The sequence below is a fragment of the Camponotus floridanus genome, unplaced genomic scaffold (genome assembly GCF_003227725.1).
Source record: "Camponotus floridanus strain SB8 unplaced genomic scaffold, Cflo_v7.5 scaffold31, whole genome shotgun sequence".
NCBI classification, from domain to species: Eukaryota; Metazoa; Arthropoda; class Insecta; order Hymenoptera; family Formicidae; genus Camponotus; species Camponotus floridanus.
Window position 1 is genome coordinate 1,195,871 of NW_020229448.1, and position 14,386 is coordinate 1,210,256.

General features: G+C 38.1%; 1 protein-coding gene and 1 long non-coding RNA gene across 4 annotated transcripts in view; one reads left to right on the plus strand and one right to left on the minus strand.

Moving 5' to 3' along the window:
- Positions 1-14,386, plus strand: part of LOC105252405 (homeotic protein ultrabithorax) — a 102,326-nt gene that overhangs the window by 5,497 nt on the left and 82,443 nt on the right. The window lies entirely within an intron of this gene.
- Positions 1-14,386, minus strand: part of LOC109610083 — a 109,363-nt gene that overhangs the window by 3,059 nt on the left and 91,918 nt on the right. For both annotated transcript variants that reach the window (XR_003123058.1, XR_002192602.2), the window contains one exon: positions 361-591. This is a non-coding gene — a long non-coding RNA (uncharacterized LOC109610083). The remainder of the gene's footprint in view (positions 1-360; positions 592-14,386) is intronic.

Below are 14,386 nucleotides of genomic sequence, written 5' to 3' on the forward strand. Positions count from 1 at the left end.
TTACATTTTCCATTTCCGGTGCGCTTAAAGAAACAAATCTAAAAAAAATCATAATTTGATCTGGAGTAAGACGATGATCTTGGAGGAGAAAAAAAGAAATGTTAAAGAATAATGCTAATCAATTCACATTAGCATAATAAATCCGAAATAGTGCGAATCGGAAAGAAAATTGATATTACCCGAGTGCTTTATCCAATTGCGCGCGCGATACGGCCAAAGAGGTACTCAACGAACCTTGAATTCCTTCACCGGATTCCCGCGTAAAAGCCACGTGGTGCTCGCGTTGCGTCGCTCCGGAGTTGGAAAGGAGTAGTAGCGCTACTTTCTACAATACGACGTTTGCGAGTAGGTGTTACGTACCTCGGGGAGCAACCTCGTTCAATATAAAGCAGCTAGGAACAACGCTGTAACCGTAACTTTGACGTTTACGACAACGAAATCGTGGCTCGACTCGTTTATCCCTCCTTCTCGTGAACCTCCACGCTTGCTGCTATGGCCGTTTACGAGGCTTGCCGGTAATGCAGCGCTCTACTCCCGTATCGACGAAGATCAGCTCCAAGATCTTCGTGTGCGTCCGTTGCAAGGATTCCCCTTTCGCGAACAGAAAGATACCGAATTATTGCCTTATCAATTCAAAGCTTTTCTTCACGCGATTCATCGATATATCATTATTATATTTTGAACAAGATAAAAATATTTAAATAATTAAACAAACAAATAATTTACTCCTGCACATATATGATGGATATGAAGTTTACTATCATCGAAATATTTTTTTATTGAAATAATTTGTTTTTATTCTCTCATGCGATTAAAAATGCAAAAGAGAATCGCATTAAATATACGACGGAGAGGATACGACGTGCAAAAAGGGCGTTCATTCATACAGTCGCCTTTGCGTACCACAACACGTATTTTAAAATCAATTTTTGCGTACTCTATTAAAGGATTATGTGACGGATACGCGTCGAGTATAGGCGTGCATGTTGCACACCGGTGATCAAGTGGCTCGGGGTCTCTCCTCTTCTCGTGTGTATAGAGGTGCACGAAATATTCAGGGACACACACGTAACGTGCAGGCACTCACACTATCGAACGTCGCGACCTAAAGAGGCAGCCCGGGTGAATGCGTTCCTCGTATACGGGGAGAGCCCTATCCATGTGTTGCTCCGTTGGCCCGGATGAAGTATGACGTACGAGCCTCTCCGTATGACTTACTACGCCCTTTTTTCCCTTCTCCACGCCCGCCACTCTCCTTCGTACTGTTCAACCGAAAAACATTGGGGCCTTCTTAAAAATGCGCGCTCTTTAGTTGCAATGTGCATTCCTCGATGGCAGGGGAAAGCAGGTAGAAATGAAATGCAAGTGAGCCTCGAGGCGTTTTCATTGCAAAACTTTTGTAACGTATCATCGTCGTACATCTCGCATTTAATAATGAGTGTCTGGAGGATACAAATGTGTCGGAATATTAATAACGGAAACAAACGATACGTTAGATAATACATATTATTTTTTTATAATTATTATCTTTTAATTCTTCAACTATTTTATCTGTCCATTTTTTTTCTTCTACTGAAAATCTTACATTTACCTGCAATTATTATCATTGAAAACTTGGGAATTAATTAATTAACAAAATAAGAATAAAATACTTATATAAATTATTTGGCCTTAATAATAAATAAAATGTGTATAGATGTGTGCCTTTTTATTTGCAATCATTAAATAATTTTATTAAAAATACTCGCATCATTGTTTACGGATAAACGTATTTATTCTATTGAACTGCAATTATCGCCGCGATTATTGAATTGATTATATTTAATCGCGTATTCCCAGGCGTAATTCTTCAATCTTTTTTGTTCGATTTTTCCTCTTTTTTTCCATTAAACCGCTAACATTAAACAATTATGCGCGACGCAACGCGTAAAAATATAAAGCAAAAACAGCATCATGAGCGATTAGCGAGAACGTAATAATTTTCATGATCATTTTAATATCGCGAGTCGACCGATCGGGAAATTAACTCAGAGCGAGGTAGACTAATTTTAAAGTACAACCTCGACGCCATCGAAACCAAGACGCATACAATATACAATATATACGAGTACACGATATGTACATCTCCCGCGTACCTTTCGCATTTTAATTTAAGCATCGCCTCGCGACCAATCACGCTATTCACGCTATACATAGCGGTCGACTTAAGCTATAATCTTTGATCGATCGTATCGCTCGCGTCTTGTCCCACGTCCCGCTTCTTCCTCTCGCAACTAGTAATTTTAACCCGCATGGTGTGCTTCTCGAAGGACTTTCAGTAAGCTTGTTATTATTATTGTTGTTGTTATTATTTATATTTCGCTCATTATTATTCAGCCCTTGTTTCTTTCACGGGTAATAAAATAATTATGAAGTATTTATGCGATCAAATATAGCTCGAATAATTCGACGTAGAAATATGCCAGCTTTAACTCTGGATAGGCAGTGCGTACAGTCGAAACGGGACTGTTTGATCGATTCCCATTTTGACGAAAGATCCGATTATTCGAGCAGATATCGGGCAAATTTCGAGCTAAAAAAAGAACCGATGATTCCTCGTTGAAGAGAAGAATAATCGCTTTCTATTTTTGTTTGCTTCGATAAACGGTTTAATTTTACCTCACTTTTTTTATCCAGCTCATTGCATTGTTATATAGACGCCGAGATACATCTCATTAGCCGTAACCTTCATAAGTTATGCATGCATTTCTCGTGTCTAGGAATCGCGTAGCGAGGAAAAAAAGAGGCAGGTGAATATGCGTGAGCATAAGCGTAACGCGCGCCGAGGCGTTGAGGTACTGATCGGTAGGTACGTCGCGTCGCTAGCGGTTGCCTCCGCCAGGTTTCTCAATTTGATGAACGACCTGTTCGCATGTACGATTCGTGAGCTAGCCTGACTTTATATACAGCCAACAACAGTCGTGCGCTATATCCCGCCGTTTTGCAAATTTCATACCGTACAAGTTATTGTTAGCGGTCGCGAATTCCGCGATGTATACAGAGTGTTTCAAACGATCAAACTTCGCCATATGAGCGAAAGGCAGAAAACATTTTATATGTAAATTATTGGTCCGGTTTATTAAAATATGATGACAAAGATGAAACGTGAGGAGCGGATTCGCTGTCAATATTATGAGTAGATCGTTTATCTATTCATTCTAGCCATGTGTTTATATTATTTGAGATTATTAACGATCAATTTCGAATGAACGAACTTATACATATAATAATACAATTTTATATTAACATAATACGATGTTCTCGAATAAAGAATATGCAGAAAATATCCGTGAGAAAATATCAACTATTCCCTAATAAAATCCGCTGTTTAATTTAATATCTTCGTTATAATATTTTAATAAGCTGATTCCGGCTCTACATGCTTATCTAACGCACACACACGCTTATCTTATTTCTATTCATAGAACATATTGGCGAAGTTTGATCGCTTAACTTTGAAACATCCTGTTTATACTGTTCTCGTCAGTGTCGATCAATTAATTAAGCAGATTTCTCTGACATTATTTAGAAAATATGCACGTTTTCTGACGTAAACTGCCATAGCATTTCAATTATACAATTTTACGTTACATCTACTAAATTTCATTTATTCAAAAATTTGACATTTGAGAATTCTTTGAAAAGTCTTTTAAGTCACTTATGTATTTCTCATAACTTTCTCAAAATTCTTTCCTTAAGATTTAAATGCAATTAAAAATATTTGTCATCGAAATACAATTTTAGATATATTTCAGTTATATTCAACGAATTAGTCAGGAATCTGGCATTGACGAGATATTATAAATACGTATATATAGGCTAAAGTTGTCTACATAATACATATATTGTGCCCGAGGCTAAGATAATACATAGTTGGACCGGCCGTGCTCTTCGTAGGTATGAAGAATGTGTTTAGTTGCTCGGCGATCGGAGCGACTATACCGCCAGACACAAAGGCCATGTCTAGTTGTGGCCGCAGGGGAAGACGGTAAAATGGGGTACATGGTAAAATAATTGAATCGAAAAACGTTCTTTCGCGCACGTTTTTCATGATTTTCGACTGTCTGTACAGATAAAGATATCACTAAAAAGTATATCACTTATCCACGTGGCTCCATTCACTAGCTATTCTATAAATAACATAACGTCACGATGAATTTTATTATGGTTTTCTTGGCCAATATTTTTGAAGTTTTTCATGTCGATATATCGATTTAAACGAAGTTTTTTAACAATTTGTATCATTTTTAAGGACAAAACTTTGTCGTTTTTCAACAAAATACACTTGAACCGTTTTATAAATATTAGAAAAGATTTTTAAATATTTTTTATGTAAAAGAAAGAACGCACAAACTTTTTAATACGAAACAGCGAAGAATTATGGACAGTGTCATTCGACGTATAAGGTGCTGGTTATAATCGAGGTATAATCGAGTCGTCGCAAAAAATAACAACAGCGCGAAAAATTATTTTCGAAGCAATATCCTCCAAGGCATGTTTCCCATTCTTATTTCGTCTCATGCACCAACGTCATTTGCGGAGCAGACCTTGACGCATCGATATTCAATTAATACGCAACGATGTAATCGGGTCCGTTGATACTGCCAATAATCTTCCGCGTTCGCATAACTCTTATATAGCACTTTTTGCACCGGCAAACTTGCCCACCGTTCTTCTCGTCCGTGTCGATGGGCGGCCATTACGGACAGCACCTGCCACCCTGGCTACGACCTGACCACAATACCTTTACTGCCTCCATTATTGAGAGAACATTGTCAGTCTTCAACAATCTTACCGGCACGATTTAAAAGTTCAAAAATATTGGTACGACATAATAAGGGAAATTAACATCAAAATCATTTTTACTTCTTTTTATGCTATTATTATGATGTATTTTTTTAATTATAAATTATTATTACATGTATGTAGTTGTAGTATTTATAAAAAAATGAATTTTATATCGATTCGAAAAATATTATATAAAACATTACATAGTTGACATATATTGTACTCATTACGACATTAGTTTTTATTGAGAAATATATTGTTGAATATTGTTGAATTTTTTATAATCTTAGATTGTTCCGTCAAAAGCTTTGATAATTGTGCATTCTTTTTAATTTACTACTATATGTAATAAACAAATTTACTCCGCAAAAGTCTCATAATTTATTCTTAGATATATGAAAACAGATGTGACTGATTATGTAATCTCCAATATATATATATATATATATATATATATATATATATATATGCTTAAGAATCGTGTGCTGAGAACTTAAGTTGAAGACGTACATTAATATCGAGTAGGACAGGCAAAGGGACTTTAAAATTAAGAAGTTTGCGTTTAGTAACGTCTCAGCAATTCTTTTGAAAGGTCGGGAAGTTGTAGACAGATAAATTATGCCTGACGTTCCTACCTATTTGTGTTCGACCTTTACTAGCTGTGCAGTAAATGCCTAAACTAAGCCCCGATTCAATCTCTATAGACATTGTACGTCTTGTAAGAAGCAATTTTTAAACTATTTGAGTAAATAAACTAAATTTAATATGATTCATTGACAAATATCTTGTGTGTCAAAAAAGAGTTTGCGGCGTAGTCGAGATTGAATTAGCAAAATTGATCGGCAAGAGAAAGCTCTTGATTCAATCGCGTCAATGAAACGATGAATGAGCAATCTGGAAAACGTACCGAGATTCTAATCTGAAAGTGCTTTTTGTGCTAATGAAAATGTACGATGCACAGAGTATTTGTAGTAAAATTACGTATTCGTCACGTGCGCCTATTTTATCAGTATGCGTAGAGAGCGTGTTAAAGGGAAAGAGAGACGGGAATAAAGAGAGAGAGACGCGGCTAGCAACATTGTGTAGCGATTAAGCGTTCGAGTTGAGCATTATGTAACTCAACGATGTCACGTTGCCCGACTGTCATGCATATGTGCCCGCTCACGCGCTCACCCATACACGTGCAAAAGTTATGACGTATCGCCGCCGCGACATATTTATTAAACGCTACGAACGATATTAGGCTGGCGCGAATCGACATTACGAGCTTAAGTACGGACAAGCATTTGTTGTGCGCCATTAGCCCCGATAATTTACGGCTACCGCACTGTCTGCTCTCCATGCGTTTTTGCATCTCGTTGTTTCTGTCCTTTGTTCTGTCTTCGGCGTGATATCTAGTTCGACGAGATACCTTTTGCGATATATAATGAGCGGCGAGAGATTATTTATTTTTGTCGCGGTAAATTGCACGGGTGATTCATTCACCAGGTTATTTTTACCGCCAGGCAAAACGCTAACGATATATCGACGTGTGTTTTGCAACAATTGTTTGCAAGACGCAATTCTCCCTCTCTCCTCTCCTTCCTTCTTTATCTATCCATCAATCGAGCTATCTATCTCTTTGTTTCACTCTTTAGGAATATAATACGAGGATCGATCGGTAAGGTCTTCCGTAATCTCGTCCCGACGAGAATTAAAGCGTACGACCATTATATCGATGATACGATAGGTGCCCGCGTGGTTTATGAACTGTTCATTAGAAACGCCGGTATAGCAACCACGCGCGACAACATTTTTACTTCACGAAGCAGGTTTTCTCTAGGAATGCGCGAAGTCGTTTGTTTGATTTATGAGCCGGTTAAAAGTGGTCTTGCATCCGAGTCCTGCGCGTTATATATTGCAGTACATTCTATACTGGAGCAATCGTGTTTTCAAAATTATCCTCGGACTTCATTCCAGCACGCAATAAGAATCTCAGACGTTTTTTAATAAGAATAATCGATAAATTAATTTTCTTTTACATTGCATACGTAAAAGTTGCACAAGACCTTCAATTAATATGTCTTTAATTAATTCAAGTAACTAAATTAGTTGATGATAGACATGGTATTGATTAGAAATAAATGTAGAGATGTATTGAATACTGGGGGGGGGGGGGGATATTTGAAATATTTCAGATAGTTGCGTCAATAGTATATAAATACGAAAATAATATAATAAAGAATATAATTAATATTATAATAGTATTTTAATATTATATAAAATTTTATGTATTTTAATATTATGCGTAAAGATACACATGAGATTTTGCTTTTTCTTCGGATACGGTCTTAGGCCCAAGGACTAAATTTCTAATACAAAAATAATATAATAAAGAATATAATTAATATTATAATAGTATTTTAATATTATGTAAAATTTTATGTATTTTATTATTATACGTAAAGATACACATGAGATTTTGCTTTTTCTTCGGATACAGTCTTAGGCCCAAGGACTAAATTTCTTTTGCGGCACAATAAATGTATAAACTGCTAGAACTTTACGTAAGATCTCGGATATCACGGTGTAATTTATACCTTGGTCAGCAATATAAAACTGGCGGGACGGGCACGTCGGCACGTTCGTCCTCCAATACTGTCATTTTACACGACACGAGGAGAGGTGCGCGGACACGAAATGCTACTACTACCACTAACGCACACACATCCACCGCTTCCCTGACGGATAAATGGTGCCTCTATAACGGCGGCGGTAAGGAACCGTTAGGTTTTTTTTTGCGGAAAAAGTCATAAAATGAGTGGCCAAAGCCGACGACAATGAATATAACTGTTACCTTTGGAGACCCACCTTAGATCCGTCCGAACCCGACCTATCTACCGATTCCGCCAGTTCAACTCAATCCGCCGTCGATGGCTCATCGATCGCTGTTTCTTACCGGGAATTGCGCGTGTATTCGTTAATTCAATCCGGTAGACTGTACGATTCCTCCGTTTAGATTACATCTCCGTGCATTTACGTGGTGACTAAGATAGTAGTAGTCGAGAGTCTACGTTCAGAAAGTCATGTAACAACCACTTTATACAAGTGAAATTATCTATCGTTTCTTCCGTGTGCCTGGAGAGGAGAGTTTCGCTTCGCAAATTACTTCGTCTTGCTTTATGTCGCATCTTTTTTTTCTCAATCATCTCTCCGAACGCTTGAAAATAATTTCAGAGGTGGGGTGGAGGGAGGAGGGGTTGTTTACCAAATTATTAATTAATTGAGGCGTAACGAAAAAGAGATAAAAGTGCACACGCGAATATCTGTCACGTGAGCAAGGTTGATTGGAGAGAGCCGAGCCGCACATGATCTCGGACAAGTATCGGACGCAAATACATTGCGCTCCGCCTACGAAGATTTACGGGTGCGGTGCCCGGTGTGCGTCCGCGTGTGCGTGTACGTGTGTACGAATGCAGTTAGAATCGCGCCAGTCGGCACATGCGCGCAGCGCGCGGGCAAGTGTGTTGAGCCGGGGAGAAAAAAGGAAAAAGATGAAGAAAAAAAAAAGGAAGAAACCGAGTTCCACAAACGCGATTCGAATCGAAGCGGAGTCGCGCCGGGTGATAATCTCGGTATCGTTCGTCAGCTTTGTATTCGGCCACGAATTCTCTTCAGCGGCCCCGCGAATCATGTCTTACGTAACCTGGCGGGGATAGAGGGGGGAAGGAAGGGTGGTCTGCGGCTCGGAAACACCTCTTTCAGCTCCTACCACACGCGAAACCTGGCGCGGCGTAATCAGCGGTAGAAAGTATCCTTGGCCAGTCCAGCGATGTATCTTCCAAGTAGCAATTTTCCCTTTTCACCCTTATCTCCTTTTGATAAAAATTAAAAACGACGCGCGCGCGCGCGAGAGAGGGGGAGCGACCGCGCGCGCGCGCACGATAAAATCGTATCCTGTAATTTCCCGTATCGACGCGTTCAACGAGATGTTAGAATGTATATATGCGCGCATATAATATGCGGATACCGTGTGGCCCTATGCCGCCGCATCATCATGCATCGAAATTGGTATTCAGACTGTCGATCGCTCATTACTTACTCGCCGTAACTAAAATTACATCTCTCACGTTTTCTCTCTCTCACTCTCTCTCTCTCTTCCGACGTTTACGTGTATACGCGTCCCTCTCCCCCTCCCCCCGTCCCCGGTACGTGGACGTTTCCCATCCAATACGCATATCTGTCGGATCCAGCCGAGAGTTGCTCCGATCGACGAGTGATGACTTCGCAACCGAATTGTGATAATAACAAGATCGCGAACTGGTTTTTCTACCTCGGAGGAAACATCGGGCCTGTCCATGTACGATCCGAAATCTTCTCGCGGAGGAAGAGCTCTGAACACAGAGCTAAACGTCAATTTACCAGCGGAACTTGAAATTTGCGTGAGACGAAACTGCTGATTTGGGCGCGGATTCTCTCCCGATGTGATTCCTGCCCGAGTCCCTCCCTCTTGTGAAATATGTCTCGGACAGTTTTCGAAATTAAAAACCGTCGTTTTTTGTTCCTTCCGACGATTCCTTTCAACGGGCATTTCCTTCCTCCTCCCTCGAGAAACTCGGCGCGTTGTTATTATTATTATTATTATTATTCGTTTTCGCGTCTCTTCTCGGCTCGTAATTCCCTCGGCTGCCATCTTCTTCCTTCTCCATTACGCCTTTCGTCTTTCGCATCCTCCTTTTAATAGCAAAATACGCAAACCATAGGCTTTCTTCCATCTTCTCCGCATTTTTACGCTACACTGTTTTGCTGTCCCTATGTCCCTCCTTTCCCCTGTACACTTCTCCACACTCATTATCTTCTCCGTTTTGTTTTTATATCCGTCAATTCCAGAGTTTCTTTTTCTCTCGCGGCACACAGCCAATCCTTCTCTTTTATATTGTGTTTTCGCGCATCTCGGCTCTTCCTTCCAATCCCGCGCTTCCCTCTCTCGCCCGTTGCCATTTTTTTTTATTTCGTTCTCTCCGCGCCAAGCTTCTCTCTACCTACCTACCTACCTACCTACCACCGCGCGTATCTGTATGAGAGAATCGAATCTTGGGTGCTACGGAAAACACAATGTGCAGAGAGAAAGAGAGAGGTGGCGGAATGTAAACCAGTTATGCCGTGTACACCCTTTGGTTAAACCAAAACTGAGTGGTTTTATAGCGCCGATCTGTCTTGCCGTGTTATAACGAGTTCGTGACTCGACATAATATGATAACCCCTCCCCGAAACCCCTCCTCGGACTCTCGCACAGAATCGCGGGAACGCGCTAGAAGAGGTAGTAGAGAGACCGGGATAATAAAGAGTGTGCGTGGCGCGCGGAAGAAAGGATAGACTGCCGACAGTGACTCTTCTTCATCGTGGGTAGAGAAATAGTCCTAGAGTCATTATTTGTCCCCGGTTGATTATACGATGCGGTCTCTTGAGCGAGTCTTGACATTGTATCAAGACTTATCGAAGCGTACCTTATTCTCTATATTCCTTTATTCTAAATATTCTTATTCTAAAAATCCCTTATTCTAAATATGTCTAGAAGTGAATCTCGCGTGGAGTGATATTATCATTATAATCTAAATTAAAGGCATTATAAATTAATGGCTACCGATAAGTATCTTAATATATTGCGTTCGCGCAAGGTTGCGGAAATTGCTACAAGAAATGGGAGGATGAGGGGATGTAGGTAATAAGGAATGCATAACGGAAGAGAGAGGGCAAATCGCCAACAGTGGCTCTTCTTCGCCCCTACCAACCGAGAGAGGTTCGAGAGAAAAATATTCTTCGACGCAATCCACTTATATATCCATAACTTTTCGCTCGTAAAGTTGGCATTGTACTTAAACTAATTGATAGAATCGATATATATGCATAATTAAGTGTTCTTTAAAACTCCATTACTACAAATTATCGCAATTTCATTCATTTTCATATTTATGTCTCGGTTTTGAATATGAAGCTTTATGCTTGCATAAATTTTGTGTAATTATCTTTCATTATTTTTTGAATGGAAAAAGAAAAAATATATTATCATGTTATTACAAATTATGTTTACTACAGCGTACTTTGTTAAAATAAATTGCAAATAAATGATAAATTTTCTTTTATATATACGTAATAATTTTCCTCTTCATTATTAATAATTTTCACATAATTCCTACCTTTGCTAAATAATTTATTTATCTCTTGACACTGCAAATACTGCAATCTTGATAAATTCATAAATGTAATAAAATATAATTCAATTTTCAATTACAGTTCTTCATATTTTAAATATTCTTATATTTGAAATGTCTCTCTACCTTTGTAGTAATTCTTCTCTTTAGAATATCAAAAGTTGAAAAATACGTTAAAAGTATACACGTACTACTTTATTATTTCTTACAATATTAATGCATCCTGTGAGGAAAGAAGAAACATTTGCGTAAAAAAATAATTGTTGAAATATATCGGGGTTAATTTAAAAAGCAGTATTCCGTGACATTATTGAATAATGATGAGCGTGGAGTCTCTTGTGGACTCTCGGCTCCAGACCTTTATCTTACGGAATCTCGTATCGAGGAGCACGCTGTACGATCCTCATAATATGAGAATGTCCAAGCAACACTCTTGATGACAATAATGACGATCATTATATTAACAACGCTAATAATATGTTATTTCGTGGAAAAGAATTTTATGCAAGATAGCCCCGATAAACGATCGTACTAATAATGCGAGTTTGTTGATGTTGACGATGCCAAGCATTTCGCAAGTCCTTCAAAAAATCTCACGACAAATATTTGCTTTGTGTATAAATTATTACCTAAAGTTCGATTCTATTTAATTTACACGAAAATATAAATTCTACATTCGTGTTTCTACACAAGATATTTCATCAATTATGATGACAGAATACTAACTTTGAAGATACACATTGTGTGAAGGTATCGTTTCCTCAAGTCAAAGTCAGTCATACGCAAAGATCAATTTTTCGCTTTCCGTAATGCATAATAACTGTCATAAACACTTGTTTCACTTATAAATTTGGCGTGATGAAAGATAGACCTTTATGAGAAGCAATGCCGCATCCACGTGCAAGCACACGTATGTAGCAAAGAGAATTTATTCAGAGAGAGAGATGCTCTCTCCCGCAATCAGTAACTCACAGTGGACGAAGGCGCGTGCGCGCTTTACAGCCGGCATACCAAAGAACACGGACATAAACATTGTTGGCCGGATACACACACGAGGGGAACACAAAAGCGGCACGTGGTGGTGGAAGAGGGACCGGAATTAAGATGGACGGTGCCAATCGTATGCTAATAGAGCGGTCTTTTATTTTCTCCTTTACCAGTTTGGGGAAGTAACCCGCGGACGTTCTCAGTCGCACACACCCGGTCGAAGCTCGATCTATATATCGAGCAAAGTATCGTACGAGCGTGTATCGGCATGTTTTCTGGGAAGAATGAAATGTGGTAGCTGCGTGGGGGCCACGATGAAATCCGGGTGCGAAAATACGCGTGTTTCGATATAAGCGCGTCCAAACTTGGCCGTATATAGATACCGTTTCATTCGCATCTGAAATATATCTGTCATGAGGAAAAATCAGTATCTCTCTCGTTTTGGTTTTATTGCTAATTTAATAATCCTCTCAATCCGTCAAAACGTTTAAGTAGAGCGATTATTTTTCCAAATTCAAACTGCGCTGCTCCAATACATTTCGGAGCATATCTTGAATCTTTTCTCTACTGTATTAAAGTTTTTAAAATAGAAAACATAAATCTTTATATTTTAGTACGTGATTCTTCTGGAAGCGAAATATGTATAAGCTTTGTATTGAACGTAGTATTATCGTATTACATCGGGTCACGATCTCTATTATATCTTTTTTGCTCTTTCGGCGAGACAAATTATTAGAGTCATATCATTGCGAAGTATCTTCAAGGATAGAAGAAAAGCAACAGTGTCCTCTCTCGAGAGAGAAAGATAAAGACTTATTCTTCTTAGCCGTCAAGTTAATTTTCAAGTTATTTTTATACATTACTTTTATCCTGCACGTTGCTTTTTTAAAAAAGAAGATTAGACTAATCATCGCAGATATAAAATATCTTCTATTAATTCTGAGCATGTTTTGCAGAGAGAAAAATTTTCTAACGTATGAGACAATCTTTAAGTTGCTCCTATATTGCTATTCCATGTACATGAGAGCCGTCATAAAAAACTTGTTTCCCTGGTTTATAGGTCAAGAGTGCCATCAGTGACCATCTGTCTACTTTCTGATTTTTTCGGGCAATGTTTCCTAATTATATTATAAAGAAAAAAATAATATAATGTTCTATAATAATATAAGCGCGATAAGGATATTTATAGCTCAGAGAAAGAGAAGATTAAATAATTTTAATATAATATTAATATTAAAGTAAACACGGAATTAAAATATCGAGTAAACATAATATAGTATTTTTGCTTAGAGTTTTTGAAAATAAAATTAAATGTGAAAGAAATTTTACACACGATAATAATAATAATAATACAAATAAATAATAAACTCTTGAAAAAATATTTTTTGCATAATTGTAAAAATTATTTCTCAAGTGTTATATAATACTATTTATAAATATATATATATATATATATAATATTATTAATAAAGTGTGCGATAAATTTGTGTCTCTTGCGCGTATGCAAATGATGATTCATTGCTTCCGATATAAAATGTTCAAAGTCATACACGATTGCGTTCTTAATTGCAGGCTGACGGTTTATGCGGAATAATAAATCTTCAATGAACACGTTAATGATATTCTTTTCATTTTAATACCAGTCCCACATGTGTAAACTTATCGATGCCATCGAACCATCGGGGAAACGATCCGGGAATCCGTCCATCATTGATTTCCCCCACTAAACGGGTCGGACGAGCCTTTCTCCCATAGACCTCTGGGTCTTTGAAGTTCAGCCATCGACCATGACCAGACGCAGGCGTTCCTTTATCTTCTCCGATGCTTCATTGCAATTATGCCTTACACAAAAACATATTTAAGCGCATAACAGCTTCCATCACGACGTGATTAATATCATTTAATTTCATGTCACTCGAGAAAGATGAATATGGGAGAGAATCAATTTTGCTAAAATTTACATTACAAAAATAATGTTTAAGTGTTAAACGGCTTCAGAATTAATATCGACAATTTTATGTTATCGATAATTGCATCAGGAATAAATCAAAATTATTATTAATATCCATAAGAAATTTTGATATATATTGTATTTATATCAAACATATTTTTCCTTAAACTGAAAACTAAAGTACCACGTATTTTAAATATAGCCAATTTAGGTCGATTGTGCAGAGATCCTGATCCGCGGCACACCACTTAAAATCGAACGCGCATCTTATTATCCACGTCTGCGATATTAATCCTAGGTTTGGCCCATGATGCAGCTGCACTTAACCTACCCCTTCATCTGTGGAAATGCGCTGGAGATCTTTGCATAATTCTACCTTTATGCGAAGGTACTATCCTTTTTATTAGGTATCGGCTTATGTCGTCGCTTT